We start from the raw sequence: 21,102 nt of genomic DNA on the forward strand, positions 1-21,102 counted from the left end.
TTACTGTATCTAAAACCCTCATACCCTCAAGCTATAGATTCTAATTAGAAGATACAGGTTATTATTCAATATTTTCCTTAATTATATTAAGGGCAGAACGTTCTTTTCAGGCAAAATAAATATCACACAAGAATCTTGAAAATAGGGATATTCTTTTGCAAGTTCCTAAGAATTTCCTGTGGAGAGCTTCATAATAATAAAAACCTAACAAACCTAACTCTCAGATGGGCCAAATACTCAATTTTAGCTGAATTTTAAAACCAAAAATAAACCAAACATATGTGCATAAAGATACTGCTTATCATTGTTTAGTAAATTGGCAGAAATATGTATTAAACTGCCACCGGCCCTCTGAACCATCTAGTCCCCCATTGAGAGAAGTTCTGCTATAAGATGAATTGTCTGATTGTCTTTTTTTAATGTCATGAAAATCTCTTCCATTTAAAATAAACACTCTTACTCTTCAAAAAGATCCTAATATAACACATTGCCTCATTGTAAATACACTTCCTCTTTGCATTTACAAGTTAGTACTTGCCAGCCCATAAGTCTTGGTTTAAGATTCACCCATGATAGGGTAAAGTATAGACTCAAGCCCAGGATTACTTGTGTGTTGATCTCAGCTCCACCGTTTCTCATGCCCTGTGTGATCTTAAGCTAATTATTATTCTCTCTGAGCCAGCTTCCCTTCGCTACTAGCAAGTGGGAGAGTTCAAGGTATCTACATACAGGATTACTATGAAGCTTGATTGAAGAATGATTGATCCAGGAAGAGAACTAGAATAAATACTAAGCTGATGATGGTGATGATGATGGTCACACAGAAAAGAATAGCAAGTAAAATCAACACAATGATTAATACTAGAAAAGCTAATAGCACTTACTTGGCAGCACTGGTTTAAGCCAACAGAGAAGTCCATCCTAGGCATGAAAAAGGAAGAATTCTTCAGATCATTCCAGTATTCGGGAGAAATGAATTGCCTACAAGCAAAAATAAAAGAAGACTAATAAAGAAAAGAGCTGCAAATTTTTCCCTTTGACAGAAAGCCTTTGCTTCTGTTAAAATTTTAATGTCCATGAAATGTTAAAAATAACTTGGTAATAAAAAGTGCTTATAATTATTTATGTATAAATATACCTGTATAGCCAAATTTTCTGTAAGAAAAAAGAATTAACTTTAAAATTATGAAAATAACTATGTTTAACTACAATATATATAAATATCACCATAAAATATCAATATTCTGACAAGAAATTTTGAGCTAGGTCCTACCTTTGCAGATAAAAATCTATCTCTTGAGATAAGGTGGTATACAATGGACTTTTAAAACATAGTACAGAACAACAACCTATTATCAGAGCATGAGAATTATTTTTAACAGGCACTAGTATTCGTGGAAAATTCCTTAGATGCTAATGTACTTAATTATTTTGAAATTTGATTATGATAGCAAAGGTACAATCATACTATCATAATACCACAAATATGAATTATTTTACTCCTTCCTTTTTTGCCAGTCTTGGGACTTGAACTCTGGGCCTGAGCACTGTTCCTGAGCTCCTTGTGCTTCTTGAACCACAGGCTAGCTTGGAACCATGATCCTCAGATCTCAGCCTCCTGAATAGCTAGGATTACAGGCGTGAGCCACCAACACACAGCTTACTCCTTCCATTTTTATCCAACTTGTAACTATGATAGATAGATAGATAGATAGATAGATAGATAGATAGATAGATAGATAGATAGATAGATAGATAGATAGATAGATAGATAGATAGATAGATAGATATCTACTATACATGTGTGTATGTGTGCGTGTATACATATAAATATCAGGTCGTAAACTGCCTCAGGGGAAAAAAATGATAAAATAGTCTCAGCCCTTAAGAATTTAATGGTCAGGCTTGGAAGGTCTCAGTGGTAGAGTGCTTGCCTTGCATGTATGAGGCCCTGCGTTTGATTCCTCAGCACCACATAAACTGAAAAATCCAAAGTGGTGCTATGTCTCAAATGGTACAGCATTAGCCTTGAGCTGAAGAGCTACAGGACAGCACCCGACCCAGAGTTCAAGTCCCATGACCAACAAAAAATAAAAAAGAATTTAATGGTCAAATGGTAGCTAATATTTGCAGGTAAATAGTATTGGTAATATTAGTATTGGCTAATGACTTTAGGGTCCTAACATTGTGGTTTCATTCCATCCCCTTTTCATTTTCATTCTTGCTGCATCTATCCTGAACAACTTCATCTATCTAGAGAGGGATGTAGATGGCAAAGTCAATAAGTCAACAGATGTGAAAGCATACATGGTTATATATGCATTATAATTTACAGGTACAGTCATGGGCATTAATGCTTTGACTCTACCTGAAGGTGGGTAGGTACTATTATTGCCACCATCCCAGATTTACTTTTCAGATAGCAAGTTTAAAGGTTAAGAGACTTGCTTCAAAGGCAGATTATCTGTAAAAACTAAAACCCAGATATTTAAGAGATGCTATAATATTCATGAGAGTGTATGTGTCATACAAGATATAATACTAAGTAATTATTAAATGATATCTCACTTTAAAAATGTTAATGAGGTTCTTCTTGTTATTCTCTTTTTTTCTCATATGAATAATAGAACAAAGTGGTTAAGACCACACAGCTAACTGCTTAATGCAGTTTCCAGGCTGAGTGACTTCAGAGTCACAACTCCCTACCGTCTGTTGGGTGATTCTTTCATGACGTTTTCTTTATCTTATACTCCTTCTGATTGTTTCTCACTGGGATATGACATGGCAAATCATAAATCATTCCTAAAAGCTGAGCAAAACAAAGGCCAATCAACCAAATATTCATATTTCATGCTTTTTTATGAAATCTTCAATGGTTCCCACTAACTGACTAAACATACCAACCCAATATACTCTGTTTGGTGAGTCAGACTTTTCCTAAGGAGAAAAGAAAGAGCTTTAGTAAATATATGTTTACTGATCCTGTTGTCCCCCTTCCTTTAAGTATACGGGTTTGTTTTGCTTTGTCTTATTTTGATTGGCTCAGCCCTAACTATCTACAGAAATTGCAAGAATACCCCCATCCTGTCCATCCTTTTGCTCGTCAGTCTTTGCTCAAACCATGTTTAAACTTAACATAATTTGGCTTCCCAGTGGTTTTATTCTCCAACATTATTCTTATAGTGTGAGTAAATCCTCAAGTTTATATATGACTTAAGATTTGGGTACATACTAGGTGTTGAAAACTTCCTTTGTTAATGAAATAACAGCATATTCAGATATTTTTGTTTCAGTGACAAACCTAAAGGAGCTTTCATTTCAAATGATCACTTTTTGGAAATAAATTTGTCTTAAAATAAATAAGCTTCACTTAAACATATTTCACATGTCTTCAAATGTGAAAGAACTTACAAAGTCAGAGCCAGGAATAAAAGTAAGAACTCCCAAACATCTTATAAAACTCGATGTAAGTAGGGCAAATGGAATGACACAATGTGATTTCTTGGCACTATTTTGAAAGAAATGACTAAAATCAAATGTTGAGACTGATTTTGTTGATCAAGTCAGGCAAAGGTAAATTAATATGATCATTCCAATCTCAACTGCATGGTATGTCCTACATGTGACTCAGATGCCATTTCCAATTGAGTTATTTTTCCACTTTTTGCTACTCATCTTTGAATGGCAGTAAGCAAGAAGAAAAGAAGTAAAACTTTATTGGGTTGAAAGAAAGCACAAAGAAAGCTCTGATTTGTGTTTTGTGTATGGATCTGATCACCTTTTGTATGAGATTGACACTTTTAGTAGCAAATGCACCCAGAAATGCATATTTATTTTGTACCACATACACATTTTTAATGTAAATAATCATTAATAATGTTGCAATTTCAAATTAGGCCTCTGATTCTTATTTGTTTTCTTCCTATGTTCTTCCTGTTTAATTACTTGTTCTAGAGACCTTTTTTTCTTTTTGTGTAGGTCTCCTTTGTGGTTCCCTAGAGGTCCAATAATTAGAGCCTAGAGTACTTCTACACTAAACAGGAAACTAAGAAAACTAGCCTGGTTTCAAGTTTTGTCAAAATTTGAAACTTGGAACTCGGTCTATAAAAGTTTCTTTTTTTGAGGTAGACAAACCTTTCAGCAAGTTTTGTGAAAATCTGGGATGAATTCAAAGTCAGCCTGAGCCAATTAATTTTTTGGCAGGGAACACTGTAACATATGACAGTTATGTCTATGTGAGATGACTTTATATAAAAATCGGTGACTTTGGATGGACTTGGCCCCGGATATCTTGTCTCTTTTCTTACCTAAAGGTACAAAATGAGATTCAAGGCTAGTAGGATCCTACCCTTTTAGGTTCTTTGCGGGAAGATTTGTCTGCCACTATTTTACTTTCCAGACAATACTTCTTTACTAAGTATTGAATATTTTTCTCAGTTTGGGTTAACATTGGAATCTTCCATTTTTAGGGGAGCATATCAATTAATGAATTAAACCAAAATAAAAAGAATAACTCTATAACTACAATGTGCTATGAGGGCAGGCATTTCTGTTCTCTTACCAGCATTTAACACAGTACCTGATACATAGTGAATGTTTATTAAATATTTTTTTGATAAATAAATAGGCAACCACATCTCCAAGGAGTACCACAGCAGAAAACAGAGATTTTTTTCCTACTAAGTTGTTTGTACTTCTTCCTTCAAACATTCGATTTATCAGAGAATCATATAACCAAGCAAAGAAGCCTGTGCCACACCTGTGCCTGTTTTTTTATACACAGTGTTGCTAGTGGCACATGATTGCAGAAAGAGTTCTTAGAGTGATTATAGAATTCCTACTTTGGAAAACAATTGTTAAACTTATTTTTTCTTTTTGTCTATTTTGAAAGTTTGAAAGAGATTAAATAAAGCTTCACAATATGCATTAACAACTTAGGTTCAGGGAAGAGATACGCTTTTCCAATATCATACATTTAATTAGGGAAAAATAGATTTGTGGGACCAGGTCATATGGCTCTTGATCAGGTACTATTTTACCATACCATAGGTGAAATTTTTCTCTCCTCATATTTCTTTCTGGCATATCAAATGTAACACAAACATGAATTTGTTTTCATCTATCATTACAGTGGATCTTGGAGGTCCTGAATAGAACTACACCACAGATAGGGCTTCATCCCTTCAAAACAAAAACTCACTCCCTTATACAAAATTATCACTGCTAGCTCACTTCTATAAATGTAGGTCCTCTCCTCAAAACTGGTAGCTAACCTATATTCATCTAAGCACCAAGACAAAGATGGGTATTCATGCTCCCTATCCACAACTCTGATTTTGTTCAGAACTAGAAGCACCAAGACTTCACTTCACTATTCACAAGTGTGTCCTTTGAAATGCCTAGAACTTAAAACAATAACTATTAAAAGTAGATTTTTTTAGTTGTCATTGTTGCTGATTTTGTTTTCTTTCCCTTTTGTCTTGTTTGTTTGTATTTGGGAGGGCAAAGGAGAACACATAAAAAGTGGAGCAGGGATGAGCAAATACAAAAGTGACACTCTACATGAATAATGAACTGGATATCTTGGGGTAGGGATGGGAGGTAAAACTCAGGAGAGTGTGACAGAAGTGGAGACATGGTTCATAAAGAATTGCACTCATTACTCATTCCTGACTCATGTAACTGTAACCCCTCTGTATATCAACTCTACAATAACAATAAAAATACAATTAAATTAATAAAATGTCAAAAAAACATACATATATCCAATTACAGTTGGTTCTTCATACCCATGTACCCCATGGTTGAAGATGTAATCATTAGGAATCAAAACTACTAGAAGAAAAAATTGAATCTCTACTGAACATGCACAGGCCTTTTTTTTCTTCTCACTACCTCCTGAAAATACAGTGTAAAAACAAAGTACATAGCATTCACATCAAGTATTAGAAGTAATCTAGATGTAATTTAAAATATATTTATAACCAAGTAATATAAAGTTTGAATATTTTCAAGGATTTGAATCTGTGACAAGTTTTGGAGTCAATCTGAAAGGATGGCTCTAATGATTCTAGATTTTCCTTGTGATATCAGTGAGACTTAAGATTTGGTCCCTTTGCCTCTCTCTCAGCCTCTGTCCTTATGTAGCATCCCTAACTCTAAATTTAACTGATTTTGAGTTTTTTTTAAGTCCTTGACCCAACTATGTCAAGACAATGCAATTTGAATGTCAATCTATTGGCTAATAAGTAGTGCTACTAAATAATTAATGATACACTTCTATTTTGGTACCTGGTTTAATCCTCAGAAATGCAACTTTGAAAAAATAAAACTATTCCTTGGAAAACCAAGGGGAAAAATACAGAAACAAATTGATTGGAGCCATGAAAGTAACTGAAAAACATCTCCATAACACCTGGTATTTTCTTTTTTATGTCATAGTCAAATATTTCCAGATTCCATTAACCATCTCAACATATCAACATCTCTACAAATACTACCCACCCAATTAGTCACCATAATTTTATCAATGTAGTATATACTGCATACTGCATATTCTGTGTCTTGAGATTATATATGCATTTTTATGACACTAAGTCTGGAGAAGGTTAATAATTATCAATCACCTACTTGCATGATATTTACAGTATGCTAGGGAGGATACAACAGTGAATAAGACTCATATCCTCTTTATGTATTATAGATTCCAATTTCTTTCTACCTCATTCTTCTTTTTCTTTCTTTCTGAGACTTCAATTTTATGGATATTAAATATCTAACATTTTCTGCCCACATATTTCTAAGGCACTATTCATTGTTCTTGTCCTTTTTCTCTCTGGTGTTTATTCCACTGCTTTCTGTTGGTCTATCGTAAAGTATACTTACTCTGTTTTCCTTGCAGTTATTGTGTATTTAACAGGTAGGCTATCCTGGTTTTTTTGAAATTTTTTATTATTATAAAAATATTGCACAGAGGGGTTACAGTGACATGAATAGGGTAATGAGTGCATTTCACAGCGAGCATTGTTACCTCCTCCCTTATTTTCCCCACCATCACTTCCCTCCCCACCTTCCCAACTCCTCCCACCCCCCCACCCCGACATTGTAAAGTTCATTTTTAATATAGTGTCCTGTACATCTCGTAGTCACAATGGGTCAGTCTGCATCCTCATTTAAGCGTTCTGCAACATCCCTTCCCCTCCCCAAATTACGAAAATATAAATACAAGGAGCAGAGCACCAGCATCAAATCCAGTGAAAACAGGGATTATACCATGGGGGAAGAACATACAATAGACACAAAAGAATCACATAGTGTACTGTAACTACATTAAAAGCACTAGCAAGAAAGGAAAAAAACCAAAAACCTCTTGTGTCCCTGTCTTGGGGCACATTTTGCTTAACATTATCTCATGTGGTCATAAGTACATAGCCTTTGACCTACTCTGCTTGTCCTAGACATGTACTAGTCACTGCAAACCATGGAAACCAAGGGACTTATGTTTCTTTGGGCCTGGCTTACTTCACTTAATATGATTTTTTCCTAATAAAAGAGGCAATGTCATTCTTTCTGATGGAGGCATAGAATTCCTATGTGTGTGTGTGTGTGTGTGTGTGTGTGTGTGTGTGTGTGTGTGTGTGTGTGTGTGTGTGTGTTTCACATTTTCTTAATCCATTCATCTACTGAGGGGCCTCTGGGTAGGTTCCATAGCTTAGCTATGGTAAATAATGCTGCAATCAACATAGTTGTGCTGGTAGCTTTAGTGTAGCCTTGTTGGTGATCATTTGGGTAAATGCCCAAAAGTGAGATTGCTGGGTCATAGGGGAGGCTCTATGTGGAGTCTTTTGAGGAATTTCATATTTCTTTCCACAGTGGTTGAACAAATTTACACTCCCACCAACAATGCAGTAGGTTTCCCTTTTGGCCACATTCCCTCCAGCATCTGTTATTATTTCTTGATTATAACCATTCTAACTGGGGTGAGGTGGAATCTCAGCATTGTCTTGATTTGTATTTCTTTTATGGCTAGAGAGGTAGAGCCTGTTTGTTTAGTGTTTGTTCCTCTGATAAGATTCTTCATCACTTTTCTACATTATATATGTTTCCCTTAAAGTCCTAAACTATTTGTAAGGGCTAATTTAAAATTCTGCTAATTACATTATCTGAGTTTTTACAAAATCAATTTTATTGTTTTTTCTTGAATATAATTCACATTTGTATCTTCAAATTTACTTTTATATACTAAACATTATGAACAATCATTGTAGAAACTACATACTGCTATATTAATGTGGTGAGTGATGTTTTTCTTTCGAATCAGGTAATTTGGCTGAATTCAAATTCCAAATGCTGTGTTTTTGCAGAGGGCATTATCTGTCATGCTGCATGGATCATTCAACTTCCTTATGCTGAATGTTTTGCTGGGCATTGCGTATTTTATACCAACCTTCCCAGCCAAGTTACCCAATGTTATTACAGGGCTAAACAAACATTTTAGTGGATTTTATATACAGAGTTCAAAAGTGAACTTGTCTGAATATCTTCTTTTCAGAAAGTCTCCTTAATTTTATAGTTATTTTTCAGACCAAAATTCTGTTCTCTAACACCACTAATTAGTAAGACAGAGGCTTTATGCCTTTAGAGCCTTGGGTAAGTTTAGGCATGACCTCAAACATATTGCTTCAAAATAACAAATCTTATCACCTTTCAAGGGAAGCATTCTCTGTGATATTTGACTGCTTTGAAGGTCAATACCTTTTAAGGTCATTGATGCCTTCCAGTTGATGAGAATAAGTGATACATATACAAATATATGCATATATAATATTATATATTCATTGTTTCCTCTTGTTGGACAACAGAAATTGCAATATGTTTGAGTATTTGGGAAAACTGAAGAAAATAGACCAAAGATGTGTCTCAGAAGGTTGTTAGTAATTTAGAAGGTGCGTATTTTAAAAGAGAAATTTCCAAAAGCAAAATTTCCAAGCAAATGTGTTCTATTAACATTCTGTTATCTGTTAAAGGCAGGCATGTATGAAATCAGACACATACTGACCTTCAAAAGAGCTCCCTAGGCCTCCACATTTGGTAAGGAACATGTCATAATGCACTTAGGGCTAACGAAGCCTTTGAAGAACATTCCAGTTGTATTCTCAGGGCACTAATCAATAGATTATCCATTAAGACCAGATCTATCTATACTATATGATCTCAGTGTTACACGAACTCACAGTCCTTTAGATTTGGGAAAGTTACACAGAATTTCAGCTTGAACAAGTTTGTTTTCCCTCAGTGGTATGAGAGGATTTGTTCTCCATAAATAACAGAATTAATTCATTTTTCTAACATATGAGACTAATCCACTAATCTTATTAGAGAGGATTTTTCACTAATAATGTCCTCAATATGATACCTTCCATACAAATATTATATAATACGGAATTATAAATAAATGTTCCATTTTGGATAGGCTGTTGCAGAAACAGTCAGTTTTATCATTAGGAAAAGATTTTATTTCTGTGGAAAAACCTCCCACCTACTGCAAGCTAACACACTTAATTGAAGAGATCCGGATTGAATGGCTTATCCTTGTGTCATGTCACTTGAACTTTTGACTAAGTGTCATTCTCCTAACACTGTCATGGAGTCCTAGCTAATCATGAGAATAGAGGTGCTAATCAAAAGGAATTACATAGCAATTATATTTTTATTTAGAATTTTTAAGTGTGCATTTCTATTTTTGGTAGCAACCCAATCATAATTTCTCCTTTTGTATTTATCTAAAGAGGTTCATTTAACTCTTTGTTATCCAGGGGAAAAAACTAGATTTATTTCTTTCTTCTTTCTGGCATCCTTTAGTAAGTCTACATGTGTTAGAACTCTACATTCAAAGCTGTAATGACCAAATATATTAGAGAAATAAAACCTCTGTGTATGTGTGTGTATGGGTGTGTGTTTGTGTGTGTGTGTGTGTGTGTGTGTGTGTGTGTGTGTGTGTGTGTGTGTATAAAACATACGTAAGGGACACATAACTGGCCTTAATACTGGCATTGATGAACATTATCTAAAAATGTAATGGTCTCCAATAGACGTGAATTCAATGAAATAGTGTTCTTAAAAGGTCACAGTATCTATCTATCTATATGAATTTGCTCATTAGACAAGGATGCTAACAAGATCTAAACCTGCAAGCAGGAAAGCCAGGAGAGCCAATGATATAGTTACAGCCCAGGCACAAAGACTAAAACACCAAAAGAACCAATATTGAAATTTATATTCAAAGGCAGCAAATAAGCATCTCAGCTCCAAGCAGTTAGGCAGGAGTTCCCTCTTACTCATGGAGGCATGGAAGGTCTATGTTTTTGTTATTACAGTTTCATCCAATTGAATGAGGCTCATCCAACTTAAGCAAAGGAGAAGAATCTGCCTTACTCAATCAATTATTCAAAGCATTCGTTATATTCTCAGCCACAAATGGCCTCCTAAACATTTCTGATCGATCAAATACTTGGTCAATTCATGGTGTAGTCAAGTTAATACTTAAAACTATCCATAGTATCAGATGAATTTGAAGTGGCTAAATTATTTTGGAAATTTACCTTCACTACACATGGCCTTGAATAGAGCACAAGAATGTGTTCTAGCTTCAGTTACCACAATAAGGAAAAATTTACTAATTGTATGTTTTGCCAAAGTGCAAATATAATGAGTTAGTTTATGCCTGATACACACAATTTATTTCCTTTCTACTTTTTTGGGAAATTTACTTTTTTATGTGCCAATATATCAAAATAAAGAGCTTCAAAAGGCTAAAGTGAGATCAAGTATGGTGGCATACACCTGTAATCCCAGCTACTGAAGAGGCAGATATAGATAGATCACAAGTTGAGGTAAGCCAGGCAAAAATGGCATTAGGATCCCTTTGTTAAAAACCAAGCTAGGACTGGGTGCTGGTGGTTCACACCTGTAATCTTAGCTACCCAGGAGGCTGAGATCTGAGGAGAGTAGTTCAAAGCCAGCCTGGGCAGGGAAGTCCTAGAGACTCTTATCTCTTATTAACCCCCAGAAAACCAGAAGTGGTACTGTGGCACAAGTGGAAGAGAGTTCATTTTGAGCTGAAGAGCTCAAACACAATGCCCAGGCCCAGAGTTCAAACCCCAAAACCGGAAAAAAAAATCCCTCAAGCTAGGGTCACGATGTCTCAAACCTGTCATCACAGCTATTTGAGGAGGCCGAAACAGGAGGAAAAAGACATAGGGCTGGCCTGAGGAGAAAAAAGAGAGACCTCATTTTACAAATATATTAAAGGGAAAAGAGCTGGGTTGTGGCTTGAGAGGCAGGGCACTTGTCTAGCAAGCATAAGGTTCTCAGTTCTAACCCTGATATCTAAAGAAAGCTATAATGAAATATCCTTTAGAAACACAGTTGGCATTAGTGAACATTAACCTAAAAATGCCCCTGACAGAACTGTCTTCAATATTGTTTTAAACATGCCATTTTCACTCACTTAACTCTACCAAAAAGCCATCATCATTGTCAAAACAGCTTTGCCTGAAAAACAAATTCCACTCTCAGTCAAAATGCCTGGGTTCTAGCTCCAATTCAATCATTTAGTTAGCCACGTAAGCATGAATACAGCAGGCTATTTCTCTGTTCCTCAATATCCAGAGCAATCAAATTGGAAGATCTAATTATTACCAAAAAGAAAAATGGCAAATCTACATTATAATCTTTGCTCAGTTTAGTATCAATTGCTTTTGTAGCTAAGATGTTCAAAGACGAACAACATGTAAGTCCCTTACCTCAAAGGATTCATACCTTGTCAAAAAGAAAAATGAATCTCCAACTTTCCCCAATACAAGGAGGACTGTGGCAGATATTCTAACCAAGACTCAAAGCAAAAACCATAAAAAGGACACAGGCAAGAATACTTAATTTCCTCCAAGGTAATAGAAGACATAGCATTTTATGTGAGCAGAAATTCGAAGCATTATCCAACCCAATGAGCTAAATTTTATGTTTGCAAAGACATTTCCTTTTCCCTCTAGTAACACAGCTAGTCTCTATTCCTCAGATCTCATTCAATTAGGACTGGCTGGATAACTGATTTCCAACCAAAACTGTTTCCAGATTCAATTCTACAAGATCTTCATACAATACTCCTCACTCATTTTTTCCCAAATTCAGATACTTCAGCCAAAATACTGGAGTCATGAGAGATGGCAAGAGCATTTAGAAGGGGTGCTGATATTCAGAATATTATGTGAGTCAGAGTTCTCTTCTTATCAATTTTCCTTAGACTGTGACATGAGCATGAAATAAACCTCAAATCACTCAATTTCATATTGTTAAGTAACTTGAGCAGTTAGTAACCTGAGCAGAAGTAATTGCATAACAAGAAGTAATTGCATGACAAAATTTAGATTACAACAAAATGGTGATAGGAATGAAATCATTTTAGAGGCCAAAGTAAAGCAATTCATATATGCGAAAGCAAAACATGAACAGGGAATAACACCAGAACACTTAAAGGGAAACTCAGAGAAATAAGTGGATACAAGAATCACTCAAAGAATATATAATATGACGACAGAGAAGCCAGTTTCTAAGGCAAGAAGCATTCTGATGATTAAACACTGGCAATTTAATTTACTCATGTATTCAATACAAATTCACCTACTGCATACCAGAAAATGTTCTAATAACACAACAGTATAAACAACAAACTCTTTGCCTAATCCTGGTGATTATGTATCATTGAGAACAAAAAAAGCAGTAACCAAAATAGTAAGTTGTACAGATTACTGCATGGTGATAAACAATTTGTACCCCATCAAAGCAAGGAAAGAGTACAGGGACAATCAGGTTTAGGAGTTTCTATTTTAAAACTAGTTGTCAGGAAAGGTGTCTTTAAAAGACATTATATAAACAAAATAAGGAAGAGAATAAGTCATATGGCTATCTGATGAACAAATATTCCAGAGTAGATGCATGGATCAAGAAAATGTGGTATATATACACAATGGAATTCTATGCCTCCATCAGAAAGAATGACATTGCCCCATTTGTTAGGAAATGGAAAGACTTGGAAAAAATTACGTTAAGTGAAGCAAGCCAGGCCCAAAGAAACATAGGTCCCATGGTTTCCCTTATTTGCAATATCTAGTATATGTCTGAGTCAAGCAGAAAAGGTCAGATAAGGTGATGTCAGGGAAATGAACCCTAAGATATGTATTCAAATGTTTTTTTTTCTTTCATGCGATTGTTTCTAACACATTTATAAGATGATTTCTTTGTTGCTTTGTATGTCCCTCCCCCACAGTATAACCCCTGCTTTCACTGTATTTGAGGTCGGTATAATTTGTGGAGGGGAAAGGGAAAAACAAATCGTTTAAATAGGGATACAGGTGGACCCATTGCAACAATGGGATGTACAGTTTGAAAACGAACTTTACAAAAAAAAAGAAAACGAACTTTACAACTTTGGTGGGGGGGAGGGGGAGCAGGGAGGATTGGGTGGGGGAGCAGGGGGAGGATGGGAAGGGATGGGAAGGGGAAACAAAGGAGGAGGCTACAATGCTTGATTAGAAATGTACTCATTATCTTGCCCATGTAATTTTAACCCCTCTGTACAGTATTTTCACAATAAAAAATCAATTAAAAAAAGAAATGTACACATTATCTTGCCCATGTAATTGTAACCCCTATGTACAGTATTTTCACAATAAAAAAAGGAGAGAAAAAGAAAAAAAGAAAAAAAAACAAACAATCATAAATGCAAAGGAGAGAATAAACCTGTCCATTAAGCCTTCAGGAGAGGCATATATAGATCAGACTCAAGGCTGACCCAGCTGTGTGAAGGCTTTTAGTAGTTTAAAGGTAAAAGCAGGGAATGAAACTCTATTACTCTATTAAAATTGTCTGGGAGAAAGCTAGGCGCTAATGGCTCATGCCTGTAATACTAACTACTCAGGAGGCTGAGATCTAAGGATCACAGATCAAAGCCTGCCCAGACTGGAAAGCCCACGAGACTCCAATCTCCAATTAACTATCAAAAAAGCTAGAAGTGGATCTGTGGCTCAAATGATAGAGTGCTACTTTTGAAGGGAAATAAAACCTACAATAGCTCATGCCTATAATCCTAGCTACTTAGGAAGCTGAAATCCAGAGGACTAACCTATGGTAAAAACAAAAAAAAAAGTCAGAGACTCCAACACAGCAAACTGCTGTGTTGGGGGGCTGTGGCTCACTGGTAAAGCATCCACCAAGCAATTAAATTGAGCAAGCACAAGGGCTTGAGTTCAAATCCTGTTTGGTACTGGAAAATGTGTATGTGTGTATATACAAGCAATTGAAATCTTATACATACTAAAGAGATAATAGATTGTAACAATTGAACAAACAGTTCCTTCAATTACAAGTGCAAAACATAGATACTAGTCTCAAAGTTTTCCAGCTGCACTTGTGAAACAGATCACAAGCTCCAAAGGGCATCCCCACATATACATGTCCCATCCTTCCTGCTCTTCTTACAATATGCTGTTGAGAGGCCTTCATGGGGAGGCCTCTGAGATCTTGAGAAAAGGTTTCAAATTACATTAACCAATAGACTGTGCAAAGTAATCATCTTGAATGACATTCCTAGTTTCCATAAATCAGTATCTCTCTTGGCACTTTTGTCACCCTCTTGTAAAGAAGGCGAATCACATGTTCAGCCTCCATAGCTCTCAGTCAAAAATCAGCTCAACTGCTAGACATGTGAGAAAATCAGCATTCAGATGACCCAGCTTTCAACCAACCATGGTGCAACACTGATATCCCACTGTGTTCCTGTCTGTATTCCTACCTACAAGAACTCTGGGCTTCTTTAGCCTTCTTCATTTTGTGATAGTTATACATCACAGATCAAATAGTTATATCATCACAGTTTGCTCCAAATACTTCTAACCACGTAAGATAAAGCAGTGTCTGCCTCCTCCCCTATTAATACAAGAGAGATCTTTAGCAGAACTCATAAGCAGAGGTCCCAGATGTCTGTGGAAAAGATACACAAAACAGAAATAATTTTTAAATAATGCTTGCAAACTACACTTGGGTAGGAATGGGGCAGAGAAAGACAAACTAATGAGAAGTTCTACTTGTAAACCACCAAGCAGGTAATAAGTCTTCAAGCCAGCCTTCCCATGGCAACTTTTTGCTCAAGCTCAGGCATGAAATATTTAGAACTGCTAGAACTCCAGTAGGCAGGCTTTTATCCCTGCAAAAGAGCTTGTAGCCAGCAGCTGCCTGCTGGCACTGCGTGCAGGAGCGCACCACTTGTTCAACGCCAGAGTTTCCTCTTTGACTGACTGACATCTAACCCATCTCCAAAGGCTCCCTTGCCTTTATAACTGACACCTCCCAGGAAAAGCGGGTTGTAATTGCCTCTTATTTAGGAATGGGAGGCTGGTTGTGGGTATTTGCTTTGGAGTGCCAAAGACCTTCCACTAGGCAAGCATCACAGGCTCCGTGAGAGGAGCAATTCAGCTCAGCAGGAGGGACAAAGGCAATGGAAATAAAAGAAGGCTGATGTGTGGCTGTCCAATCTCCCAGGGTTATCATTTCATCTTGGCTGGTTACAGGGACTTGCTTAAAATATGTCACAACAGATTTTAGGACACATTTTTTTTAATCCTCCATATATTCTTGCCCCACTGCAGTCCCCTCTGAAGATATAAAAAGTAGGGATTAACTGTGTCACAAGCATGAGCTTGGCTGATGACAAGAAAAACATCAACTCCCCATTTCCAGGGGAATGGAGGTAAAGGTACATGCAGGATATGACTCTGTTTGAAATGGCCTGAGCTGGAAGAAGTTGTCAAAATAGGCTATTTCCCAGACAAATGGGGAGGGAGGGGAATAGCCCAAAGGGCTTCTGTTTAACCAGAGTACAGATTTTCATAGAGCAAAAGCTCACGTACATCAGCTTATCAACACTGGGCAGGGGGGAGGGGAATCCATATACTAATTGTACTAATGACTTCCAAACTTCTACAAGAGGTTTTATTACTGATGTTACAATGTTATTATTTTAATTCATGATTAGCAGAGGATACAGATTGGGAACCTACTGATTTTATATAATTCCATTAAAAAATGACACCATGTTGATATGTTTTAGACTGGTGCTGCATTAGCATAAGCATGTGACATGCTGAAATATAGAGAAAGGGTTATAAATAACTATTTCAGAGAACTCTAAGGTCAGAAAAGGCCAAGTAAAAAGTGATCATTCTAGAAGCATCCAGGGAGAAGACCCTTCCCCCCCCCCCCACAGGCAGAGAAACTCCAAATGGCTAACTCATTTGCTGAGCCTGCTAAAATTATGAAATCACCAAAGTATGTGGAACATGCCAAGTTGACATGGCAAGTTTTATAGACTACAAAAGCCAGACATAAAGGGACATATATTAAGGAAATCCAGAAGTCTACTGGCTAAAACAATGTACTCTATAGAGTCAGATATTCTGTGTTTTTATTTAAGCTGTGCAATTTACCTAGAGTAAATTATTAATCTTAACCCCTCATTTGTACAGTGAACTACCCAATAACAACATCCAGTAGCTTTGGAAACTTGAAAGTTCATACTGAATGGATGCAAAGCAAAGAAATGCTGGCACATTATAAGAAATGAAGAAATGCTTTCTATAAGCAATGTTTATAGGAACTATGACCCATAGTTTTACAGGGATAGACAGATGATAGATAGACAGACAGATAGACAGATAGATAGATTTGATATGAGACATGAGGTAGATTTTATAAATGTAAAATTAATTGCCAACCCATAGAATTACTCCAAGGTGGTACATATACCAACCCACATCAGCATCACATGGGAGCTTGTTAGAAAAGAATGCAATATCAGTCTCCACCTTAGGCCTATAGACTAGAATCTAACTACTAGATTACCCAGTGACTCATAGACATTCACAATTTGAGGAAGGTTTGACAACTTATGCCAGAGGTATCAACATATTGAGGCCAGATGTATGCATTATAAGCAATTGTATGTCATGCTCAGCCTCTACCCAGTAGATGCCAGTAGTCTACTTTCCCGTCCTCCTTCTTCCACTGGAAAAGTAAAGGTATCACCACACATTGCCAGGCCTTACCCACAAAGTATAAAATCAAGCACTGGTCCATATGAAACAATTCTTTACTCAATCATATTCTACCAGTATTCCTCATTGTAGCCTTAGAGTAATAATTTTATACATTTAGTTAATTTGATTATAAAAAGCTAGACAAGAGGTACCATTTCTCTTTCCTCTACCTCCCTAGTGTTGGGTTCCATGCTGGCCAAGGGTACCAGCTTCTCCTTCACCTGTTCCAGAGACCCTTACTCCTTGAGATTACTTTCTGAAAGAAATGCCTTTTGAAAAGCCTATGGTCCAAGTTTGCTTTCATGAAAACCCAAGCTAACGCACTCCTGTAAAATCTAGAACATAGGTACTTTATGTGGCATTGAGGAATAAAGCAATATTGTTAACTCTACATGATCTGTGCTTATTGAAGGGAGAGGTATGTATTAAATATGTCTACTTCTCAGTTAACCAAGAAAATAGCATATGGGTTGCTTGATAATTATTAATGAAACTAATATAAAATCTCTTGACTTATAGCCCTTTCTCCTCAAATGATTCCTTTGTTGATTTTACTAGTTAAATTTTATGGACTGGTAAGAAAGAGCAATGCCTGACGTATTTTCTTTGAAATCATAACTACTTCGTTACTATTGGGTATACAACAGCATGAAGGCATGAGAAATTTCTCAGCTGGAAACAAGAGGGAAAACTTTTCTGATATTTCCCAAGACATGATTTTTGCCTCCTCTTCCCTTTGAGTAAAAAGACTAAGAAACTAATTTCTGGATCATTTTCCTCTGAACTTTCCAGCTATGACATGTCCTTGTTCCCTGGTGTTTCTTGAACTCATCCTGAGATTTGTCTTGCTGTGTTAGTATACCACAATCATAACTGTTCTTTAGTGATAAGTATTAGAGCTCTATTACTGGAAGTTAGTAAAACCCCCTATATTCTAATTTTAGAATGGTTCGTATCACAAAGGGACAGAATAGGGAGGAGTTTAGGATAATACCAGTTGTGGGTTTAAAATTTTTTAATGTACTATACATAAAACATATATTCAGGGACCACTTGCTCACCCTTATAATCTAACTCCTCAGTTGCTCATGCTTATAATCTAACTACTCAGGAGGCTAAATTCTGAGGATTGCAGTTCAAAGCCAACAAGGCAGACAAAACTGGGAGATTTAACCAGCAAAAGCCAGTACTGGGTCTGTGGCTGAAGTGGTATAGAGTGTAAACTGTGAATAACAACAACAAAATGGATCTAGATTGTGAAGCCCTGAGTTCAAGCCCCAGTGGCAGCACACACAAAAAAGAAAATGTGTAGAAACCATCTAATAGCTATAAACATCTTATTTCTAACAAATATTTTCTTACCATCTTGTTCTTTTACAAGGAATTTCACTTAAATAATCTCTAAGGAAAATAGTCTCAAAGTTGTATTTCTGGTGTTGGCCACCATCATTCATTGGGATTACAATTTCTGTGGTTGTTTTAATATATTTGTAGGGGGAGCTCCTAGAAGAGGCATTTATCATAAATGAACATAGCTCCAGTCACAGAAACGATGCTGATACAAGATGGTGAGGCAGCTGACAAACATTGATTCTATGTAAAGGATGGCTGCAGCCATTTCCCCTACTGCATTTTATCCACAGAAGCATTCTGTCACAGCTGTCACGTTTCCCCCACCTTCGCAAGTAAATGATCACAAGGATTCGTAAAAACTGACTTTAAACCCTGGCTCACAGGGGCTGTATCTCAGAAAAAGGTTCTTGGGAGATGTAAGGTTAAGCTGATGGATCACTTGGACTAAAGCACGGTGGTGTCTGATAGCGTTATTAACATCTCAAGGACAGGGAAAGAGCCTAAAAAGTGAGAAGGCTGCAAAAATATGCCAACAACTGGAGACTCAGTCCAGAACAAAACGCATGTGGCCTTAGAAAGAATGGAAGTCTGGGTGTTATGGTTTGAATAGGAGATGTCCCTTGCCAAATGCTCGTGTATTTTATCCCCAGCTGGTGGTGCTTTTGAGAGATTATTGGCTCATGAGGGTGTGAAATTTATCTGTGTATTAATCTATTGATGAGTTTCTAGCTTAATTGCCTAAGAGATGGTAGGCCTATTTGGAGTAAGTGGTCACTGGGATCCATCCTTTGAAAGATAGATCTTGTCTACAGCTCCTCTCCCTTCTTAGTTCCCTCTCGTTCTTTTCCTTCCTCCCTTCACCCTTTTCTCCAGTCACCATAAGGTGAATAGCCCCTTTCCACCTCTGCCTTGCCACAGGCCAAAAAGCAATGGAGCCAGCAAACCCTGGAGTCAGTGCAAATCATTCCTCCCTTAAGTGGTTTTTCAGGTACTTTGTCACAGGGGCAAGATCTAATACGTTGGGTAATTGGGTGAAGATGTTCAAAAAAAAAAAAAAAAAAAAAAAAAAAAAAGAACAAGCACTAGTCACTCTCAAAAGAAAGTGTAGTCTACATGGGTAAATTATAATGTCTCTAATCCTATTGCTGGTTTATAGGGATATTTCATCAGCATAATGTCTCTAATCCTATTGCTGGTTTATAGAGATATTTCATCAGCTCCTGAGTAAAAATGAAAAGTCATAATAATATCTATCTATAGAAATTCTCATAAAAATAAATATACTCAGCATCAAGAACTGACCCTTTATGATATGATTGTCTTTCTTACGTTTTTGGATCTATTAGATAGGGTAAAGAAGCACTGGCAGTTCTTTTAAAGAGTGCTTCTCTGCTTCAATATAGTAAAGCTTTGTTCTGCATTCTCATCACAGTACTTAATCGGAGAAAGAAAAAGATTGATGACTATGGATCAGTCTCTCTCTATCTCCTTAAATTTTATTGATGCTTAAAATCTCAAAGTGCAGGAAGTGTTCTTTTGTTGAAAAAAATTTATATACTTCTTTTTCAAGCTACAGGTTTCATTGTATTCTTAAGTTATAGGAAACTTTTACATTTCCAGAATAGCTTGAAACTCTTTCCTGCTCTTCTCTTTCTAAGCTGTTTCTTCAACTTCTCCTAAAAATAAAAATAAATCATAGGAGAGGAGACAAGAAGGACAGAAATGGTGACAAAGAGCCAATTGGTTGCTTTGTACATTTCAACCCCAAGTCTTAGTATTTTGTACATGTTAATGAACTTCCTAGATCCGGATAAAAGCATCCTGGTGGAGAATTCAATGAAGATGTGAACTCATTAAGTAACCATGGTCTAAAGAGCAAATAAAAAGGCAGGAATAATGAGAACACAGGAAAAAGAAGAGGAATATCTGAGAATGGTACTGCTTAAATCAATAGGTTCTCAGCTTAAGTACTCACTCCTTTCAGCTCTAACTAACACACACAGAATAGATGCAGGTTAAATGGAAAAGCTTTTCCACAGCAGGCATAGCTCTCTCTCACAGACCTGGCAGTCTAAATTAAAGCATATTGTAGTCAGGATTCCTGACTCGAAGTTCTAGCACCAAAGTGGAAAACTGATTGCATTTGTGCATTAGCAGCAAGCATTTGTCTCTGGCCTGACATTTTCCCCATACATTGAATCTGTTCTTTAATAGAAAAAAAGTATATTGCTATTCTTTTTCTTCTGTTTATTGTTGATGGCTGGATTTTTGTATATGAACATTATTGGTGCATCCAATATAACCCAAGCAGTGTTCCTGGGAATGTTGAAAGGTGCTATCTCTATTTTAAAGTAAAGAAATAAAACCCCTTTGATAACTATGTCAAGATAATAAATAAATCACAACAAAGAAAGAAAATCATAGAAATGTTATTGAAATCATGCATAACAGAAGTTAACTAAATGAGGAGCATCCTGGAGGTGTTACATTTGATCTCTTTATAAAACAGATCTTGGAACCACTTCATGATGTATGGGCCACTAGAAGGCAATTTTCTCACTGGAGGAATGAGATTTTCATTACTATTGTGATATGAGCTTCT

The 21,102-nt window shown here is 36.4% G+C and overlaps 1 long non-coding RNA gene across 1 annotated transcript in view; it reads right to left on the reverse strand.

Annotated features, from left to right (window-relative positions):
• Window positions 1–890: 890 nt before the first annotated feature.
• The window catches only part of LOC138816001 (uncharacterized), a 69,252-nt gene continuing 49,040 nt past the window's right edge, over window positions 891–21,102 (reverse strand). Inside the window, exon 3 of the long non-coding RNA XR_011368536.1 lies at window positions 891–981. This is a non-coding gene — a long non-coding RNA (uncharacterized lncRNA). The remainder of the gene's footprint in view (window positions 982–21,102) is intronic.

This window comes from Dipodomys merriami, unplaced genomic scaffold (genome assembly GCF_024711535.1).
Source record: "Dipodomys merriami isolate MVZ:Mamm:240054 unplaced genomic scaffold, mDipMer1.0.p SCAF_11, whole genome shotgun sequence".
Classification (NCBI taxonomy): domain Eukaryota; kingdom Metazoa; phylum Chordata; class Mammalia; order Rodentia; family Heteromyidae; genus Dipodomys; species Dipodomys merriami.